At 48.0% G+C, this 21,537-nt stretch overlaps 1 protein-coding gene across 3 annotated transcripts in view; it reads right to left on the bottom strand.

Annotated features, from left to right (window-relative positions):
* MRAS (muscle RAS oncogene homolog) overlaps positions 1-20,982 on the bottom strand; it is a 41,555-nt gene extending 20,573 nt beyond the window's left edge. For 2 of the 3 annotated variants that reach the window (XM_030018214.2, XM_030018215.1), the window contains exons 1-2: positions 20,902-20,982; positions 20,449-20,623 (exon numbers count right to left, since the gene is read on the bottom strand). The gene's annotated coding sequence lies outside the window, so the exon portion shown is untranslated. Of the gene's footprint in view, positions 1-19,735; positions 19,816-20,448; positions 20,624-20,901 lie in introns of all 3 variants that reach the window. The other variant, XM_030018216.2, reaches the window with a different exon arrangement.
* Between the last annotated feature and the right edge of the window lie 555 nt (positions 20,983-21,537).

The following is a 21,537-nucleotide window of genomic DNA, read 5'->3' as shown; positions in this document are numbered from 1 at the left end:
GTTTAATCCAAATTATTGAACCATAAAGGCACTTGCTTGGGGGTCCCACGTTCCTTACTGTATGCTGGAGACCTCAGCCCCTGAGAAAGGGCTTTTCACAGTCATTTCACAGCTCTACTAAGCAGCTTTTCCCCCCACTAAACACCCACCTTCCCACGCACGCAGGTAAGTGCATGAAAAGAGACAAAATAAAATGAGTTGTGAACATTCACATCTGAGTTTAAGTTTTACTTATGGAAAAAAGATCCTCAGGCCAAAGCAGCCTGTGGAATTTGAGCCATAATCTAAAATATAACCCTCCAAAACATTCAGTGTTAGCAGGTGACCCGAGGCATGCTGTCAGAGCACCATTCAAACCACGGCATGCCCAAAGACAATATCAAGACGATGAAACTTGAGTGATTCACTGTATGACTTTTCTGTCAGCAAGGTAGGCATGAGGACAAGGCTTCCTTGCTACTTCTTGCCTCTGATCGCCATACTGTAATCCAATTAGTGCCAGCAGGACGCAACTCTGGGAGTTACATTCCCACCTACAGTCACAGCTCAATGTGAAAAGAGAAAAAACCTCAATTTTTAAAATGAGGGGATGTCCTCTCCTCCATCCTCTCCAGCACCACGTTAGGTATGATAAGGTACAGCTTGCATTTGAGAAACTTCTGCAAATACAGGAATAACTTGCCATATGCATAATCTACATGGTATACAGCTTAAATGCCTTGACCTCTAATTAAGGTCATGTACTGGATGTTTCTCCTTGAACCAAATGTATAGGAAATGTCTTAGTTCCTCCTCTAAAAATAAAACTCCTTAAGAGGGAGAGAGAAGGTGATCACAGAGGTGAGATCGCTGCAGTTTCTAAGAACTGCAAAGGCCTCTTGTCCAAGTTGAGACAAAACAAAATTTTCAGAGAAAGAAGAAACATGATCAAGTCTGCTTGTTTCTAAACTATATTTGGAGAAATTCTTGAGAACAGCAAGAATTTCCACTGCAAGCAACAGCTGCTGGACAGGGAGAAGGAGACCAAGCACCAGCTGAGCTCTCAACCAGTCTTACTGCAGTTCCTCACCATAATCCCAAGGAAAAGTTTCTTACTCCCATTTTTGGGAGAGTAAGCAACTTTCTCCTATTTACAAGATCACACCATCAACAAGCAGCACGCTTGGCTGCATAGAAACCTACAAATTTCAACTAAATCTCTCATTTTTGCTTGGAAGACCAAATTTTCTTTCTGCGTAATCCTGCTCGGGTCAGACAATCCTCACAGGCTCTTTAGGACAGAGACCCTGGCTAAAACCCTGTCCCTCCCAACACATTTGATGACAATTTTTTGCTTTGCCCGTGGCCAAGATTTCACTCCATCCTTCTTTACACGGCGAAGTGGCTCCAGCCGGGCAGTATAAAAGACCAATTGTTACTGACAGGGCAGGGGACAGGCCATGGATGTGAAAACCGTACTCCGTTTGTGCACGATTTTTGACCTCATCACAAAACCACAAGCTACTGCTCGGCAGACAAGCATTACATCTTCATTGACATTTTGTACCAGCCCCTTTAACTTGCTCCTAAGAAGCCTCCAGCTTATCTTGCATGGAACACTCCTCAAAGTACTAGGATAATATTTAGCCCATTGTACAAACTGTGACTCTGACCAACATGCTTATGGGTTGAATCAGGGCATTTGCTTCCCACCAATTCCAGAAGTTTTGTCATACTGTACATCTAAGCTACCAGATTGAGTATCGTGTAGTCTGGGGAGAACAGCATGAACTGAACTGAACAAAAAAAAAAAAAAAGAAAGGTCAAGAACTGTAGGCTGGTTTGTTAAGCACAACCCCCCACATTTTAGGTGATGCTAGCATGCACAGACGAATACTTCTATTGAGTGTCAAAAGGCAGCAAGTTTAGATGTTTCTGCAGGGCTCTTTCTACTGCTCATGGAAACACTCTTCCTTCTACTGAGATGGCAGGTCCCATGCTCCCAACACGCAGGCACGCAATGCAAACCCTCCAAAAGCCAAGTACTTCAGTCCCTCTACACCTCCACTTGCCCTGATAACCAAAGCAAGAAGACAGCTCATGCCTTGACAAGATTATCATCTAAACCAGCCAATAAATCAAACCTTAAAAGAAACATATGTCACCTCCTGGAAAACATTAAACACTCCCAAAGGTGTGCAGAGCTCCACACCAGCTGGTTACGTCGCTACGGGCAAGTGCGCAAGACTTGGGCTGATTTTCATGTGTTTTTGGCAAGAGTACTGACACAGTCCTGCTCAGATGGGAGCAAGAATAAGCGTGTTTGCTGTAGATCTGACTGACAAAAACGAAGCACAGACGTTTTTATCTATTGTCTGAATACAAAGCAGCATGTGGTAATATGCTAATAAGCTCTGATGATAATCATCTTACAATTTATATAGTTGTTTATTTTGAAGGAGCCAAGAGAAGGATCCATAACCTACGCTGACGAATGCCGTCAGGGCTCTGGTTAAGTCACTGGAAGGACGGTGATTATTACCATCATCTTCATATGTACTGGCAAGATCTGTGTCCTGACAGCACAAGCCAGTAATGCTGAGACAGTCAGAAATGTGGCTACTTGTAGGGTAGATGGCAAGGAAAAAAGAGAAGCGCTGACCCAAGAGTGTCACTGAGGCTGAGCCTCCTCCACAAAAAGGATTTTTTATGGAGGCAGAATAAACTGCATACAACCCCATTTACTTGTCTGGACATGGGGATGGAGTGGAAGGGCTGAGCTATCCCCTCAGAGCAGCCAAGTAATAGAAAAACACCAAAGACAGAGAAATTCAGTTTAGTTTGTGCAACCGGACCACCAAGCCCGAACAGGTCACCACAATGTGTAGGTAGTATATCTAATCCCCATCCTCATTGCAAAACTTGCCCTGAATGCATGTGGGACAGATCTCAGCTTGTGTAAATCGTAATTTCTGTTCATCTGAGCAAAGGTGTGGCCACATACGACCATAATAAAATCAACCCCAGATATTTGATGCGCTAGCACCTCTATCTCCGGTCCCAGCTCTGCTCTTCTGGAGGCAGAGCTCCCAGGGCAAAGCCATTACAGCAGGTAAATGAGCTCAGAACCAAGCCCTGGCTTTGCAAGGGAGGTTAGTGCAATTAAAGACACTGGCTCCCTGACAGAGAAGCCCAGCATGACAGTGATTTACGGTCTCCATGGCAACACACAACACAAATTGCTTAATTCTGTTATGAAACCTCAAGAAAAAGCTGCAGCAGGGTCTGCGTGGGAACCACCAGCTCCCTCCTCTGCTGCAGCTCTCCAAAACTGCCAACTTTAGGGAGCTTGTGGCCGCTATAGCAATAGGCTGAGATTTAGCATATACTTTGGTATATGTATGTATGCTGACCAATTCCATCAGCCCATGGCCGAGGGAATTTTCCTATCATCGGCTTGCTTTGGTCCATGGATAGCTCTTCACATACGCCCTGCCAGAGCTCTGCGTACCTGAAGACACCAACCTCACCTGAGGCCGAGGAAGACCATCAGCCACCGAGGCTGCCAACTACTCCTACAGTTGCAATTAATAACTCTTCCTCTGGCCACAGCTCACTTGATTACGCCCTTTTACTTGGCCCCTTTGCAAGCATTAGCAGCTCCATGCAATGCCTCCAGGGCTGAAACTCTGCAAGATCTGAACACTTCCCTCTCTGTTCCTCTTGCAGACTGCTGGCTGCAGCCACACAACCACCATGACACACCCAGAGATGCTCGCCAGGTACCAAAATAGTTCAGCTTTATGTGTTGCAGGCAATCCCTTGGACTGGGAGCTACTGAGAAGCCTTGAAACACGGGACATGCCCTTTTAGGAGGCAGCCGCCTCCCTTGAGTCATGCTGATCAGGACCAAATGAACTTCAGGAATTTCTCCCTCAAGAAGGCATGACCGCATCCCAAACCTTCGAGACCTAAAGGACCCATAGGTGTATGAACAACCACCGCCAATTATTATTAAATAAAGATGATTAACTCTTAGCCAGGTTTCCTCCAGTCTGTCAGATTTCCTGCCCAGTCAATGCCTCAAAAAAGACACACCAAGCAAAAGCTGGACCGAGTGCAAGTCTTCAGTGGGAAGGCAGCATGGAAGAGATCTGTCATGTAGGAAGCCAGAGCCTGATGCCCTTTGTAGTTCTGGCCTTAAGTTGTTCAAAACCCAAGTGAAATTTCAACTCTCTGAGGTTTTCTAGTAAGGAGGATTCTGCTAGGTGAGAGCGCTCTCAACCCCCATCAGCTTCCAGGAGATCTGATGGAGCCCAGCACCTGGCAAGACCCGCACAGGAAATTACAGGCATTTCCTTTTGGAGCAGCGATCAAAGCACTATCAGATTGCTACTAAAGAGGGGGAAAAAAAAAGTCATAAACCAACTGTTGTTTAAAAATAAAATCCTCAGCCCAGCAATAAAGAGCTGCAACCGGTTGGGTTTAGAATTTGAGGGATGTAGCTGTGTGTACTGGAAGTGGCCTCGTAAATTCTCCTCCAGTGCAAAAAGATGCTGTACCCTGAGGGCTGTGCTCCCTGAACTCCTCACTGGCTTCCTGTGCCTGCCAGACCTTTTCTCCTTTTCAACCCAAGATCGCATTGCCTCCCCCACCACACAGATGCTGCTCAGATTTACTGTAAGAGAAAGAAAACGCACCGGGGGAGTAATGAAGCACTTCAGATTTGCACAAAAGGCAGCTAAAGGCAGTAGCTGCCTGATGAATACTTGGTAGTTATTTCAGGAAACATGGAATTATAGTCTGAACAAATAATAATAATAAAAAGCCACGTCACTGGAAATTGCTTAGGTGGTAGGCGGTCCCCCGTCTCCCCCCGCTGCGAATCTTTAAGCGATAAGGAGCCCTTGCTGTAGCACTGAGCAGCAGCTTTCCCATGGCCAGGCTGAGCTCTGGGGCTCACTCACATTTACGTGGAAGCACATGCTTGTCGGTGTCCTGATCTGTATGTAAATGCAGCACAGCATGCATCAATCATACTGACAAATGTCATCCGAAACAAACTCCGCTTCCCTCCCCCAATTCCTCCTTCACCTCCCACAACAACTCCATTAATCTTCAGCCTGTTTCTCTTGGTGATGTAGTGCCCTTTTCAAAATACGTAAGAAGATTCCTGTCCCTCTGACAAGCCAACAGACAGATGCAGAAACCAGACTATTATTTTTTTAATTAAAAACAACACTTAAGTCAGATTGGGTCATCTGTAGAGTTACAGCACTGCTGCTACTGGTTTTTGTAGGAGAATCCAGATATGCAACCAGAAAGCAGCTATGCGAGATGCATTCCTGTATCTCTCAGAGCTCAATTAAAACAGTGTGGTTTCCAGTTTAGGGGTGTCCAGTGGAGGCTGATCCAAGCCTTTTGCCAAGGCATGAAATGAGAGCATCCCTGCACAGTAACTGGGGCCTGAGAAAGTGGATGGCTCAGCTACTTTTACTTCCATCACCTCTTGTGTGTTTAAATCCACCATCCTTTTCCTTACTCATTTATTTCCAAAGCTCTCAGGAGACATCAGGGGTTGACAGATTCCTGTATTACTCTTGAAAATTCTTCGCTAGTGAGGCCAGGAATGCCTCTCCTATGTTATCATGGAACCAATGAAGCTGACCTAAACATACTGTAGCAAAAAAATCAGAGGGCCAAGATGTTCCCCTGCCCTGCCCAGCCAGAGATAACACAACAAGAACAAATTTACAGTGGAGGAAGCGCCTTCGAATTCCAATAGCTGCCCTTCCTGCTCACACAATCCCTGGAAATGGGCAGCTTCCCTCCTACATATCCCAGCCTGCTGACACACCAATAAAAAGACCCCAAATCCACTGCCCTCGGTGATTTTGCTGCTCTTATACTGCTCAGCTAGGTTTCCGAAGCAATAGCCCAGTGCTGCGGCAGTGTTCGGTTTACAGCCAGATGTTCTGCTGCCTGCACGTGGCCCTGCTGCTGGCGACACGGCCAGATGTGCATGGCACAGCCAGATGTGGACGGCACAGCCCTCCTGGCCTCAGCAAGCATTGGGCAGGCAGAAGCAGTCCATGGGACGAATATGTGCACTGCAGCACAGAGCTGGGGGGCGATCCTGAGCAGCGCCAAGAACTGCCCAGCATCGACTATCCTCAAGGCTCTGCCCTGCCTTCTCCACCACAGCCCTGCATCCCCCTGCCAAAACAAGCGGTGCTTTATAGTATCCTGACCGCACTGTGCACCCACCCCTCCACCCAGCTCTTTGATGGCTCACTGCACTGCGGTCATATGGACATCATGCCAGGCACAGTGCAGGCATGGCTGAGCCAATGCACAGACTCCATGGCACCCACGGATGCTTTGGAGATGGTTTACGGATAGAAGGGGTACTGGGCCATCTCCTTCCAGTCACCCTCCTGCAAATCAATCAATGCATTTGGCTCCAAGTTTGTCTTCCAGTCAAGCTCAATTCAGTATTTAATGCTTTTTACATCTCCAGTGTTGCTACCGGATGTCTTTCGAGATGTAAATGGCTTTTTAAAGACTCCCTTCCCTGCTGGCAAACACACTTTGCGTCTCTTCAGACAGCTGTAAAGAGCTGAAGGCTGTGAAGGTCCCTGGTAATAGCATTTCCACGAGGGGATGGGTGAATCCTATTAAGTCCCAGGCTGATGCTCCCTCTCTTGGGGCAGACGGAGGAAGGTGAGAAGAGCAGGGATCTCCAGGCTATTTCCAAAACCTGTGTTCTACTGGAAATCTTCTCCAATACTCGACTCATGACTGTTCTTTCTAGGCAAAAAGACTATTGTTGTCCATATCCTATGGAAAAAGACAGATCACCCATTCCCTCTCTGCATCCCAGTGTTCCCTGGAACTACCTGTGAGCTGTGGGGCAGCACAGATGTTTCTGCAACACTTCTACACCCCAGGGCACAGGGCAGGCTTGTAGGGTGCTCCGTCAATTTTCCCGGGCTCCTGGGTCAAGGACAGTCCTTCTGGTTCCCTGCAATCCCTTTAATACTCATTTACAGGTACAGAAGAGCACAGAGCATGCTAGTCTGTGATGCTGGAGCTTTAGTAGAGCTTCACCAGTATGGACTTCAGAAGATGAAGGAACAGCCATCTCCCAGGTTCATATAAACACCATCTCCCAGGTTTACCCAAATAGGGACTTGGCAGATTTTACGTAGAATTTCATGACTCTTAACTCCCAGAACCACGTGGAAGGCTATTTTCCAGGCGTTTCCCGGGTCCATGTCATTACTCTGTCACTTGGAAGACTCCAAGATCTCATCACTGGCCCAGGACCCATAGCAGTAATTTTTTCCAGGCTCGTTACAGTGTCTGCCAAGAGCATGAGCCTCTTATTTACATACAACGTGCTGGGGAGGCGACTCTGTACTTGGCAAATCCAATGGATTTGTCTGAAAGAGGAGTGTTGGCAGAGCTGGGGGCCGTGTACCAGGGTAAGGAGCGGGGGGGGGGGGGGGGGGGGGGGGAGGGTGCTGCACTGCCCCCTCCTCCCCCTCCTCTGCCCTACACGTGGTGACGGGCAGCTCCGCGAAGCCACAGCATCCCCACAAATCTGCCTGAGGACAAGGTGCCCGTACTCCGCCAGCAACCCAGCCACGTGCCAGGCCAGCCCTGGCGCCTCTTCTCAGCCCTCATCTTTGGCAACCTCCTCGACTGTCAGCTCCCTCCCTGCTGTCCTCCTCCTGTTCCCTGCCAGCCTGGGCAAGCCCTCCCGGTGGCAAACGCACACCTTGACACTCAGACCTGTGGGCAATTGGCAAAACCACGCTTGAGGAACAGAGTTTACCCACACATGACTCAAGTCCTCCCTCCTATTGAGTGCATTCACCCTGCCAGCACTGGAGAGAAGCATCCCACGAGGACACCCCTCCAGAAAAGACATACTGGGCTCCCAGCCGGTGCTGCTCAGTACCTGCACTTTGCTGTTGAATGCTCAAGTTTCTTCTCACGTGTCATGAGTGGATGATTCTATATATCAGAAAGCAGCAGCTGAAAATCAACACATCTTTGAAAGCACCCTATGGGTCAGTAGACCCAACTTTAGACCCCTGTGGCCACCCCTCACCCTCCAGTTTCAGCACAGACCTGCATCAGGATACCCTAAGCCTGGTTCCTTCTATGCTCAGTCTAAACTCTCTGCCTCAACTTTTAAGTCACTCAACTTGCAGCTGCGTGGGAGGGTATATATGTACATTCATTAACACTTCCATTATGCCCCGTGGTTTGGCAGGTGGTGCTGCATTATGGATTTAAACAGTGCCAGCAAGCAAGTCTACAGCACTTCACCGGATTAGCATGCTATGGGAAATCATACCTCAAAAGTGTTTTGCACTCTCGTGAAGCACCTCCAATGAACAAGGCAACAGCAGGGCTCCAACTGCCACTACCTGTGTGCAATCACATCAGAAATTCACTCACAATTTCAGGAAAAGATAAACCCCCCTCAAAAATCAATTGCCATTTAGGAAAAAAAAGAAAAAAGAAAAGAAAAAGCAACAGCAGAGTCTCTTCCCAGTTAAAGGAAAAAGGAGAGGCACACCCTCCGCTGCCATTGCCACAAAGCATCTTTCACCAAACAATAACATCTTCTGCTTTTGCCCTGTAAACTGGTTCTACCATTCATGGAAGAAACACACCACACAAGGTTACACTGATTTCAGAAGAGCCTTCAAGGTACTCAGCCTCCCAGTGCCCTATGCCAAAGACGATGCTTTCCATCTAATGATCAGGCTGGCATTAACAGATTTCCAGAAACTGTGACGTTGGATTCCCCAAAGAGATGCTGTCCCAGAGGGATGAGGAGATGTGCTGGGCTACAGCCAACCCACTGAGGACCTCCCTCCCCGCAGCATCGCGGACAGCAAACACACCACTTGGTATTGGCAAAGGGGTGGATAAGGACCTTTGATGGGACAAGAGGATAAAAAAGGTTGTTTAAACAGCGATATCACCACATTGCTTATCATTTACTGGGGCTGGACACACTCACTCTTCCTTAAATGCAAGTGGTACTATGTGCAGTTGTACCTGCAGTGGTACAGAGCACTGGGTCTCAAAAGTGTACAGGACTTCTGCTTTACCTTGGCAATGGGAAGGGTCGTTTCACAGGTAAGACCACGCATGAACTGAACAAAGCAAAGTAACTGGACAAAGTTTCCGAGTCTAAATTATTGAGGTCAAATGAAGAACTACTTTCAAAGAAGAATTCCCAGTCCTTGATTAGCTCTTCCAGAGCATTGTTTTGGTTCAATTACTCTGCTCTCCTGTTTGAACAGGTTTCCTTGCTCATATTCTCCTGAGTTTCAACCCCCTACAGACGTTGGCGGAGAAGCTTCATAGAAATGTTTAGGCTCTGCCATCAGAGCCCGGGAAGATCTGTTTTTAGCTTCCATCCACCACACAGCTGTGAAGTACAGCTATGCTGCTGCAAAGTCACAATGGAGTCAAGACATCAAGGTCTTTCCTCAAAAATAGTGGGACGGAGCGTTATGGTAGATCTTATATGCCATTCCTATGCCTGTGTAGTGCCATTACTTTTAAACGCCAAGCAAAGAGATGCTAGCCTTAGTCTTGGCAACTCAGGTGAATCTCCCATTTGCGTCATATTTTACATACCAGACTCACAGAAAGAGCAAGAAATTTGGATTTAGCCCTTCTTTGAACTGCTGGGCTCTCCCTAATGGACATTCGCTCCACATAGAGGTCTTTTTCACACGCTTCAGTACATTCAAGGACACTGCAAAAATAAAATTTGAACAGAAAGACAACTGTAGATATCCTTATGTTTTATCTTGACCTTGTGAGGTATAACACAACAGGGGATGGTTTACCCTGATGGTGTCTTGACATGTTTCTGCATAAAAAAATCTCTCTATTAAAAGCACAGATAGAGATGGCATGGATTGCAGCCACTTGAAAAAAAAAAAAAAAAAAAGCCCCAAAGCATTAAGGGCTGGTAAGGGACAAGATTACTTTCATCCTGCCACAGCATGTTTCAATTTAACCACTGCATCTCTCAGCACTTTTGGTTCATATTCTTTTACCACACAGAGACACAAGTTTGGTATACGCCCAGCCTTAGGAAGGGGAAATGGTATTTTTGGTCATCGGCTCCACCTACCATGTCCACCCACCCCTCCACTCAACAAGGCTTTTGAAGTGCACCGGTCTCAATCAGGAGCGAGAGCACGTTAGCCTGGGGTCAGGAGGGCTTGGGGAGCCGGAGCGGTCCCGAGCTTGGGAGACATTTCGGGAGCTTGCTGGGGCCAAGCGGCTTTGTCAGCAAGTCCCTCACCTCCTGCTGCCCGCGAGGACACCCTGCCCAGGGCTGCCTGCCCCTCTGCCCCCAGCATGGAGTCTAGCAGGCACTTCCTCACCTCCTTCCCCAGCTCCTCATTCCCTGCCTTGAGGGTGGCAGACCTCCACCCACCGCCCAAGTTCAGCAACCCTTCACCACTTCGACTTAGACAACTGCTCTTTGTACCTTCCCACATCTCGGCTAGACCCATCCACCTCTGCGAGCCATCCCAAGCCCATGCAAACTGCAACTACTCTTATTTTTCTCTATTTTTTTTACCCCCAAACAGATGAGACAATCTGACCTCCAAATCAGAGAATTGCTCCCAGTGTTTTGTGCAGCAAAAGGATTTATTCTTACACTGCACAAAACCAAACAGATGCTTCAACGCAGGATATGCCTGAAAACACAATTTTGCTGCTTTGCTTCGACAACCTAACATTTATTCACATATTCTTGTGAGGCTGGTATGTAAACAACAGGGAGTAACTTGCTGTGCTCAGGAGACCTTAGAATAAGAGTTGTATTTCTCTGCCCTCCTGGATGCAGTAAGTCGTCCTCCCGAGGTTCAAAGAGTTTCTGAAGCTCGTAATTTAAAAATCCAAGGAGTAAAAATGGGTTGCTGGAGATCTTTACCAACAGAAAAGTAGATTGAAATTGTTCTGTTATTTAATAATTCAAATCCCAGATGCTTAATTAAACAGTCTTGCTGCATTGCAAAAAGAATAAGAAATTATATATCCCCTTAGCTAACTTTGCTGATGAACATGAAAGACTTTTCATGCTCCACAGCCATTCAGTCCAAGTCAAACTTTTGAAGATGGACTTAATACTCCACAGGTAAATCTCATGTAGCAAACCACTTGCTGCTCACAGGACAGGGGTGATGCAGCATCTTATCAGTATCTCTGTGCTGCACGGAGCCATTTTGCAGAATGCACAGAGGAAACGATGCTCAGCAGAGCATTTTAACAGAGCATTCAGTATCTCTTCAGACCAGACCAAACCTCAAGAAAAGCAAATGGTCTGCTCAGCTCCTCATGCCTGCTATTTTGCCTGTTTGCAGATCAAATTTGAAAGCATCCACAGGATGTGGAGGAAACAGAGAAGGCTCTCTCCAAGCGCTCTGCCCTTGAGCTACAAAATATTTTCTGAGGGAAGAGCTGCAAGTACTCTTTCAAGTCCACCTCATTGCTACGGTTCATCGTAACCTTTGGACATTTAATTCAGAGTTACGATCCTTCACCAGCTACCACCAAGGTCTCTTCAGGTGGAAGTGAAGCAGGGCATGCAGAGGATGGGCTCAGGCGATACTTGCCTTGTTCTCTGAGGACGGTTATGTCAGACATAGACTTGTGGCTAGGCGGGTACCTTGACAGCAAGATCACACGCTACTCTGAGAGCTACGATGGCATTACTTGACGTTACACCGTTGTTTCACAAAAACAATTCGCAACTGCTCAGGGTTTTCCCAGAGCACTGGGGCATGTCTCCTCCTCCTCTGAGGTTAGCTGGGGACTCTTGTCCCCACCAAACGCCAGCAGCCATCAAACCAACCTCCAGTCTGCAACTGCAGCTCAGCTGCTAGCACTACTGAGCCAAAGGGATTCCTTCAGTGATCTCCCCCTTCCCAGTTCATCACCCCACAGCACAAGCTGTGTGAATGCCCTTCATGACCCTTTCTGGGATTGAGTGCTGAGTACCGAATAACTTCTTCCCAAGGAGTCCTACTTTATAGATAGATGTTCCCCCCCCCCCAGCAAGTCCTGTACTTAGACTGGTGGCACTAATACTTCCATACCATGTTTTACACAAGACATTAGCTACGTATTTTCTGAAGATCATGATCTCTGCTAAATTGCCAGCTGTCTATGCAGACCACTCAAGAGCCATCTGGGTATGTTAAGTACAGATGACAGACCCGATAACAGTGTCTGGATGTGCCTGAAAGATTAAATTCCATCTGCATCCTGTTACTTTTTGTCATTTCATACCTTTTTAGAGTCTTTCCGTGTCACAACAACCAACTGGTAAAGAGCTTATACCTCAAGCTCACAAACTTACGGAAGAAAATCCTCTAAATGCTTTTTTGGAGTGACTGGGTGCCTGGAGACATGCTATAGTGGGAACGCCAGTTCAAGAAAAGAACGGATGGGATTCCCACTACACTAATGTCCATCAACATCCTTTTAACTTGGGTTGGGTGGGGTTTTGTTCCAGCTATTGTATATCGGACTCACCATTAAGCTTTGTGCTTTCAGGAATGCAAATAACAGATCCCTACTCAAAAGTTTTTCAACCCCTCTTACATTTGCAAGATGAGCAAGTATTTGTTTCCACAAACCAGAACCAGCCTTACACTATTACAGCCTTTTCTCTTTACCAGTGTAGCCCTCAAAAATATATTGAAGGAAGCTTAAACACGCACATTTTCATCCTGATATGACCAATTCTTTAAAAAAAACCCTAGCAACAAAACAAAACGCCCAATAAACCTGAAGATTTCAGTTTAATAATTATTTTCTGCTCGCTTTGAAAACTCCTCAAATAAGTGGGCAAAACAGAGGAGCTGCAGAACACCTTGCTGTTACCATATCTGCATTTTCCGGGCACATCGCGCTGTCTGGGTTTGTTCACAGTGAGTCCGTCTCCATCCTCTGTTCTTGGCCCACCCAGCAGTGAAATCCCAGTCCCAGACCTTCCTCTACCTGTGACTGGAGCTGAGCCATGCTGGCAAGCAGGCACTTGGAAAGCTGAATTCACTGGCACTCTCAAATAGAACACTATTTCATTAAGGAACTTTTAAATAAAACAAACAAACAAAACCCAACACTTGCACTTCATAATTAAGCGCAAGCCAACTGAATTAGTGTCAAGGCATGCCATAAGCGAAAGTATCCGAGCCCTGGCAACCCTGTGTCCCTATGAGGCTCTGAAAGGAGAGCTCCGGCAGCGTGTACCGCCACAGACCCCCGACCTTACTTCTCTTTGGGACTACAGCTCTTGTAGAGGAGAGGGCAGAAGCCGAGACGTGCCCAGGCTCTGCCTGCTCCCGCTCAGGGTGCAGGTACCTGCTCACGCGGTGCTGTAGGCACAGCCTGGGAGGCACAGGGACATCCATCCCCTGGCTGTGACCGACGGGTGACTTTCCAGAAGAGGAGCAGTAAGCGCTGGCAGGGGAAGACCTCTGTTGCAACCTGCGGCTCAGCGAGCTGCCGCCCGAGCCCAGGGAAGTCGACAGCACTGAGCGCTCCCAGGTTTTTCAAGAAGAGTATTTCACTGTAACCAGCACAAGGTAAACGATACGGGCCCCGAGAGAGGCACAGCGTGACTTACAGCTGACTTCAGCGGGCTTTAGTTTGATCCGTAAATCCTCTAGACACTTCACAAAAGTATTGCTCAACTCCCGCTGCCTTCAGCCTCACAAGAGGTAGACATAAATACTTAGCATTAGCATAGCTCCCCATGACTCATTTTTTCTCCTTTTTAAATATAGCATCCCATAAATGTGGATATATTCTGAGCAATAAAACTCATATTGTTACTGTTCACCATGCAACCAAAACAAAAAATTCCTCCCAAAAAACTCCTCCTGCCAGCTTTGTGACAGCTTCCTCCCCCAAAACCGAAACGCTGGTGCCCCTCACAAGGCCAGGATGGAGCGAAGGCAGCTCTCCTCCATCAGGGAGCCCAGGCAGCACAGGGACATGGCACGGTGGCAGCAGATGTGGAGCCAGCGGCGGGGCAGGAGGCTTCATCATCAACCCAGCCACTCATGTCAACTTTATTAAAAAGAGCAGAGCTGGCTCTGGGCACAGGAGGAGCAGAGATTTGCCCAGAGGAATGGAGTTTCAATTGCCGTGAAGCAGCCTGTGCCAGCATCAGGGAAGCTGGGCTCTCTGAAGAAGTGGTGGCAGCATCTCTAGCTGGGAGATGCTCCCCATTCCCCATCTTACCCCCAGACACACATCATCTTCCTCCCTCCATCACCAAGCCTGAGCTTTCCTCCTTAGAAAAGCCCAACCCCACCTTGCCCAGCTACAGAAATGCCCCAAGCTGCCTCGGAAGAATAGAGGAGGAACCTGATGGGAAGAGCATGGACTAGAGTTCGGTGGTTTTCATGGGAACTGAGACCCAGTTTCAGCACCCTCCTGTCTGTCCTGCCGCAGACTTTCCTGTGTGATCCTGTGTGCTGCGTTTAGCTTTACTGAATGCTCCAGTTCCCCAGCTGTACAAGTGAGATAAATAGTAGGTCCCTATCTCACAGGTATGTTGCAAAAGAAATGGATTTTGCATTACAAGTGTTACAGGAATGCTTTAAAAATTGCACAAGTACCAAGACTAATCCATCACGCTCAAAAAGAAACCCAAGACTGATAGCAAATTTAAGTCTTACCTACACAAACATAAATAGTAGAGTATGCAAGACTGTTTTCTTAGTTTATTCATTTCTTCTGATAACCATGTTTGCCCTGGTGACTCGAACGGTTCCAGTCACAAGTTGTTTGAATTCAGTGCACCAAATCATGTCTGGAGAAACGTATGTTCTACTCTGTCTACAGTGACGGCCGAGACATCAGTCTTCCTCCCAGCCGTCCTAAAGACATAGCTGAAAATACATGCTCACATCCATCCTGCTGTCAGGTGATTGAAGAGTATTCATTTTTACATCTTGGACCTCTCTAGCAAGACTACCCATGAGAATCTATTTTCCACAGTATTTTTCTAATTGTTTTTTCAACCTCCTTATTTAATATCTGAAATGAGTGGAGTGGCAGAGCTGCCACACTCATCCTAGAAACTATCATTTTAAAGACATGATAACAGAAGCCTTTTCTTAAAACTTCCAGGAGCATGTGTGGCTTAAAAAGCTGATTCTTGTTTAAAATAATGACTAAGACTCTTAGGAATCTAACTCCCAAAGTCACACAGGTAGTTTTGAATAAGTTACCCTTTTAGAGTAATTATGCCATCAAAGTTCCAGTCAAAAGCTGATGAGCGTTACTAATATATGCCGATGAGTGAGCCTGTAAGTGAAAGACCTTCTTGCTTTATTTACACTCCAGTAAATCAGAAAGCACACCAAGACTTATTTTCACATACAAGAGTAACGGACCTGACCCCAGGAGATACTTAGCGGGGTTAACCCACAGCCCAGGGAGCAGGTTTATTGTTATCTGGCTGCAAGCTGATGCAGTTGTACTTGTTTTCACTGGAGATGATGGAGACTTGGAGCAGCTGGTTGGTCTTCAGTGGACTAACAACAGTCACTACATAAACCAGTGGTAATGATCAAACATGGAGGGCCAGACAAGTCACCATTCAGATGCAAAATAGTGCTGAGGAAGTCCTCAGTGACACTCATCTCTAGACCAAGAACTAGGCAGAGGCAGTCAAGAGTTGGCAATAACCAAACAGAGAGAGCAGAGATCAGCAAACCATGTGGGGGCATTTCCCCCACCTTTGCAAAAATACATAGATTTTCCCCTCCATGACATGAAGCGCCCACTTCAGGTAGGTTTAGCAAGTTAATATGGGAATGAGAACTGTTGTACATTCGAAAGAGAGGCTTTGTATGAAACTATGTGGAATTTGCAGCAACAAAGAAGGCTTAGATAGGGGAGGGCTGAGAGGGATGAAGAAAGAATAAACCATTTTTACCACACTGCACAAAGTTATATACTTGTTACAACATTCTTACCAGAAGCAGACCTGAAAAAGAAGGCAAGGCAGGCATTATGTTGTCTGGGAGAAGGCAAAGGGGTATCAGCACGCTTTTTAAGCTGCTCTGTAGTAGTGGTAGAAGAAAGTACAAGAAAGTAGTTCAAGATTTTAATCTCAAGCCCATCAATGGTAAACAAATTCTGAGGCAAAAATGATTTAGCCAAAAATTAATAAGAAACCTCAGTTGTAGAAGCACTGAGCAATTCTGCAGGTCAGTTCTGGCCAGAAGCGAAGCAGCGAGAAGGGGAATGCAATCCCAGGGTATCTCAGATACTTAGATGCCTTCTGAAGTATCCCAGCATTTACTATATTCATGCTCCCAAGAAAGAAGAAACTTCTACCACGCCATTTTAGAAAGAAGAATAGTGGGCTCAGTGAGAGGCAGATTCACAGTTATGGGTATCTATAAGAGTTGCTGACCTTAGCCAACCCACCTTTGGGCAGCCTGTGACAGAGAAGGTACCTGGGAGCAGGATTCTCATCTCTTCCGCTAGCTCCGGCCATTGGACTGGTCTTTCTGACGAAACCTCTATGTCTGTGAAGCACTAACCACCACTTACTGAAGAATTAGTGTCTGAAGCAGTAGAACTAGCAGAAGAGTCAGTAATAAGTACTGTAAGTACTATATGTACAGCAAACCACTTAAAAATATCATTAACCTCCCCCAACCCTGCCCCCACCTCTTCCCTCAACCATTATTTCAGGAGACATATTTTTGTATAATTATTTCATCATCTAAGAACAGGTGGCCAGTTCGCCGTATCTCTATGCAAGACTTCCATAAGTATTACTCCTCCGCTGACATTTTCTCACATATACATGCATGCATGGATCAGCAATTGCTCCACTACATTCTCAAATGGAGAATAAGAGAGTCATAAATCTCAAAAAAATGAGTACGCCAAAAAAATTCAGCATCTGAAGTTACAGCTGTTCATTTCTCCTCTCTGTTCAGAAAGAGCCAGTCGTGGCTTATTGCAGATGTTATTGAAGTTGATGGACCTGCTCTGGATTTACATTGGATACAAACACTCAGGATGTGACCCACTGGAGCACTGGACCTTCGTTTCCCCATGGAGAAAAATACAGCCAGTGACGTTCAAGTAGAACAGGAAGGCTGTACTCGCCTCCCCACTAAGTATCTTCTGTCAAGTCCCTCTGTAGGCAACAACAGGAGAAAGAAGCAATAACTCCACCAAGGAGTGGGCTAACATTCCTCCCATCTGCCAGTCCCACGCTCATTCTGTTTTCACTTGGACCAAATCCTCCCAAGCCCTTCTGCTTTATACTTCATTAAACTTGGGTGCCTCATACACCAAGAATAATATCGATGATCTTGGAAAGGTCACTTTCAAGGCACATTTCCGTATCTTAACACCACTCCTCTTCCTCAGCCCTGCCTATAGTACTGTCTTGGAAGCCTGAAAATGAATTCCATATTTTCCATATTGAATCTGTCCCCCCAACCCTGATCTCCTTATGACAGTAAAAGCTTATGCAAACACCGCCATCATGCAAAAACACTCCCCTCTTCGTTCCTGGGGATTCATGTTAATATTCTCCATCTCCAGAGTCTGGAGTACCCTCTGTGTCAAGGGCTGCATGTTCCCATGCTGAGGTGCAACCCCTCCTGCCTCCACCTCTGCAGGTAAGAGAGATAAAGGGATGCGCAGTCACGGAGAAGTTACAACGCTGAGGCAAGGGCAGCTCCCGCGTGTAGGGGCACTACACCGCACCAGAGGCCCCGTGCAGGCTGCAAAGGCTGAGCGAGGCTGGAGCGAGGAGCCACCAGGAGCGACAGCATGGCTGGAGAAGTGCAAAGCAAACAAAGCAAACAGGCAAAACCAAATTAAGACTGGTCCAGTTGAAGTCTGGAGCCTAAAACTTTCATAGTTCAGACAGACAGATTCATCCTAATGAACTGACTCACCTGTACCCAACAGGTCAGCAGGGATGCCCACCCTGGTAACTGCAGGAGGTAGGTGGAGGCTCTTGGCTTGAACCCAGCCACAAAAAATATGTCACACCCAAAGAGGGAAGTTATAAAGGAAAGGGCAGGAATGAATGAAGCCAAACAGCTTTCCTCAAGGAGCTCTCCAGAATTAAGAGCAGAAGGCCGTAGAGTTTCTGCCCTGATGGTATCTACAGTGAAACACCACTCGTAGCACATGGTGCAAGCTAAAGGGCCATGCAGGTCTCCGGTACCGGACACTGTTCCTGTCTGCACTTAAAGAGCAGCTCTAAGGAACCACAGCATGATGTCAAGAATAATGATTCATCACATTCATTTTTCCTCTATCCACTTGTCCTTATGTTGCCCTCGTGTACTACTTTGCCAATGACAACACCGGCTCATGTACAGGGCTCATCCTCCTCCTTCCAGTGCCCAAATGCCGTGTCTCCCTCAGTGCCAAAAAGTATGCGGAGAGAAGGAAAGAAGTCCTCTCTAATCACCAGATGATACAGTTTTATTCCTCCCTTTTGTTAGCCTCAGTCCTAGTTTAAGAAAAAAAATACCCAACACAACACATACCAAAAACTCCCCCCATAAATAAGGCAAGCTTTGTTTCTGTAATTCTTAGTTCCTCTGCAAAAAATTTTGAGCTTGTGAAAAAAACCACCAAAACTTCAATAAATAGAAACTGCCTTTCACATAATTTCTGAAAACAGATGCTGGGCCAGCTCTGACCCTGGTGCAGCTGCTCTGGTTCGGGAGTCATGCCGGTGGGGTGTTTGGCCTTCTGTAATCTGGGCTACACGCTCAATTGTATGGGATATCTCCTGGAATGGAGGACCAAAATCAAAGGAAGTCAAACAAATTGATGCAGAACTATAATATGAAGAACTGTTATTTTTCTACATGCACTATTATTTTTAAAGAGATACTGTCAGCTTTGTATTTTCAGACTCCAGTACGTAGAAAGAAATCCTGTCTCTATTAGGCAGTCCAAAGCTATGCTACCGAGAGGTGGTTTTTTTGAACCGATTACTTCATAATTTGCTTGCCACACCCGTGCTCTCTCTCTTATCTTCTAGTTTTTCTTAAATTAATAGACCCCATTTTTGCAATGCCCCTAACAGATTCAGAGCAACAAACACCTTTCATAAAGAGAAATAATGACAGCTGACCCATGCAGTTTTAGGCCTTTGAAATGCATCTCTTGTGCAGAAAGGGCCTGAGCTAACCGGATAATTTCGCAGTGGAAAGTCAGAAAGCACATCTATATCCAGGTATGACTACAGAGTTGGTGTGCTTGTTCTTAGTACCAACTATTGTATGAACAACGGTTTCCAGGTAAGACATAAACAGAACGTTTCCAGTCAATAGCATCCCTTTAAGCCTGCTACCAAGATCTGAACTTAGATGACTTAAGATACCTAAGGAGTTGGTGGCTTAGATTTTTACACTTTCATAATATTAGGCGACTAATGTGGAAAAGTGCCCGCTGATGGGTGCGAGAGGGCTGCAGCTACCTGTGCTGAGGGAGAGCCTCACACACAGGTCAGGACTCCACTGTGCGCTTTGCTCCTCTAACAAAACCCCAGCCTCTACTCTGAGCTGCCACGGTGTGAAGTCCCAGTTTGTTGCATAAACCCTCCCAGCTCGACAGGGAGGGTTACTAGAGCAGCCAAGCACAGGATGCTGAGAGTGGTCCACCCAAGGTCTAACTCTTAACTTGCCCCTCAACTTGCAGCCAGCGTGGCTTTATCTTAGTTTCTCGTCGGGGAAGCAGGCTTTTCTAAACAGTGTTTCTAGGGCTCTTGAGCCGTTTAAAAAAAAAAAGAAAAAAAAAGTTGTAAGTTTTCTTTCTAAACCCCGGCAATCCCAAGCACAAGAGCTGAAAAGTCCTTGTCCTTCAGCTGTGGTTCAGTTCATTTTCTTAAAACACAGAAAAAATAAAACCAAAAAAAACCCCAAACCCTCCTCCTCTCCTTGTTTCTTTGTAATTAAAGACACCATCTGTCTCTTTCTTCTAAAAGTCTAGCAAGTAACTCAAACACATGAATCTGGAAGCTTTCACAAAGTATTTAGTGGTCCAAGAGCAGTTTTAATATAAGGTAAGAAATCTTGCAATACACAGATCAGAACACGCAAGGGGTAGGAAAGTAGAAGCTTAGCGTGGCTCTGATTCCGCTGGGGGGGGAGGAACCCCAGAAACACACAAAAATCCAACAAACCCTCAGCTTAAGATCTTTCATTACACAGTGTAACTCAGAGCGACCCCCCCTCCCCACCACGCACCCCGAAGAAGACGGGAAACCCACGGCGGTGCAAACCATTGCTTTATGTAAGCCCTTTCTCCACCGTTCGGCAGGGAGGGGAAGAAGCCCCCCCGGACACGGAAAGCCCACCGCGGCCGCGCAGCGAGACCCGCGCCCCAAAGCGACCGTACCGTCCCAAGCCCGGCGTCTGGCGTTGCTGAAAGCGGCGGTTCCGCGGCGACAGTCGGCGACAGCCCTTTCTTCCCGACACCGATCTCCGGCCCAGGGAAAGCGGCGGTGCCCCGGGGAGCGCTCCTCCTGGCGGGGCTCATGCCAGAGCGCGGCACCGCATTTCAGCGGGAATTACTGGGGGAAAGAGGGAAGGGGAAAGCCCCGCCGCGGTTACCGCTGGGTGTCACGGTGATCCCACCCCTCCCGCGGGCTTTTCACGCGTGGGGCGCCGCAACTCCTCGCGCCGCTACCCCGCACCCCCTCGCTTCGTGGCGGGGGGTGTGTGTGTGTGTGGAGAAGCAAACCGAACTGCGATTTATTGCTTTTGGGTCCCCGTTCCCCCCCCCGCCTCAAAAGCACCACCCAGCCCCGAGCCCTCCAGCCTCCAGCCTCCAGCCCCCAGCCCCGCTCACCCGGGGCCGCGCCCTCAGCGCCCGCCCATGCCCGCCGAGAGGCGCCCGCTGCCGGGCAGCCCCGCCGGCCCCCGCCCGCTCCCTCCCTCCCCGCCGGCCCGGGCCGGGGAGCCTGCAGCCGGCCATCCCTTATATCGCCGCGGCGGCTGCTATAAATAGCCCGGCCCCGCCGGCGGGGGCCGGGCCGGGTGCCGCCGGCGGGGGTTTCTCGGCGGCGGGGACCCGCCATCACCTGCGGCTCGGTGACGGCCGCGTATTTCTCACTTTTGACTCGTTTTTATGCCGCTCGCCGGCGGGCGCGGGGCGGCGGCGCGGCTCCCGGTGGTGGTGGTGGGGGGGGCCCGGTCCCGCCGACCCCCGGCGCGGCAATGGGCCCGTCCGCCGCCGCCGCCGCGTTAAGGTGGACCGCGGCGGCGGGAGCGGGCGGCGGCACCTTAAGCCGCTCGGGCGGCCGGTGCCTCGCCTCTCCCCGCCCGGCACCCCGGGCACCGGGGGAGGGTTGTCGCCGAAAGGGAGCGGAGCGACCCTCCGGGCCGCGGGGGTCTGTGCAGCCACCAGCAAACGGGGGGGGCCGGGGTGGGGGACGTAAAGAACCGCTTCTCTGCGGGCGCTGCTTGATGGACGGGGTAGCAAGCG

Source organism: Aquila chrysaetos, chromosome 6 (assembly GCF_900496995.4).
Source record: "Aquila chrysaetos chrysaetos chromosome 6, bAquChr1.4, whole genome shotgun sequence".
Taxonomy (NCBI): domain Eukaryota; kingdom Metazoa; phylum Chordata; class Aves; order Accipitriformes; family Accipitridae; genus Aquila; species Aquila chrysaetos.
The sequence above is the reverse complement of the archived record's forward strand: the minus strand, read 5'-3'. Positions and strand labels throughout refer to the sequence as shown.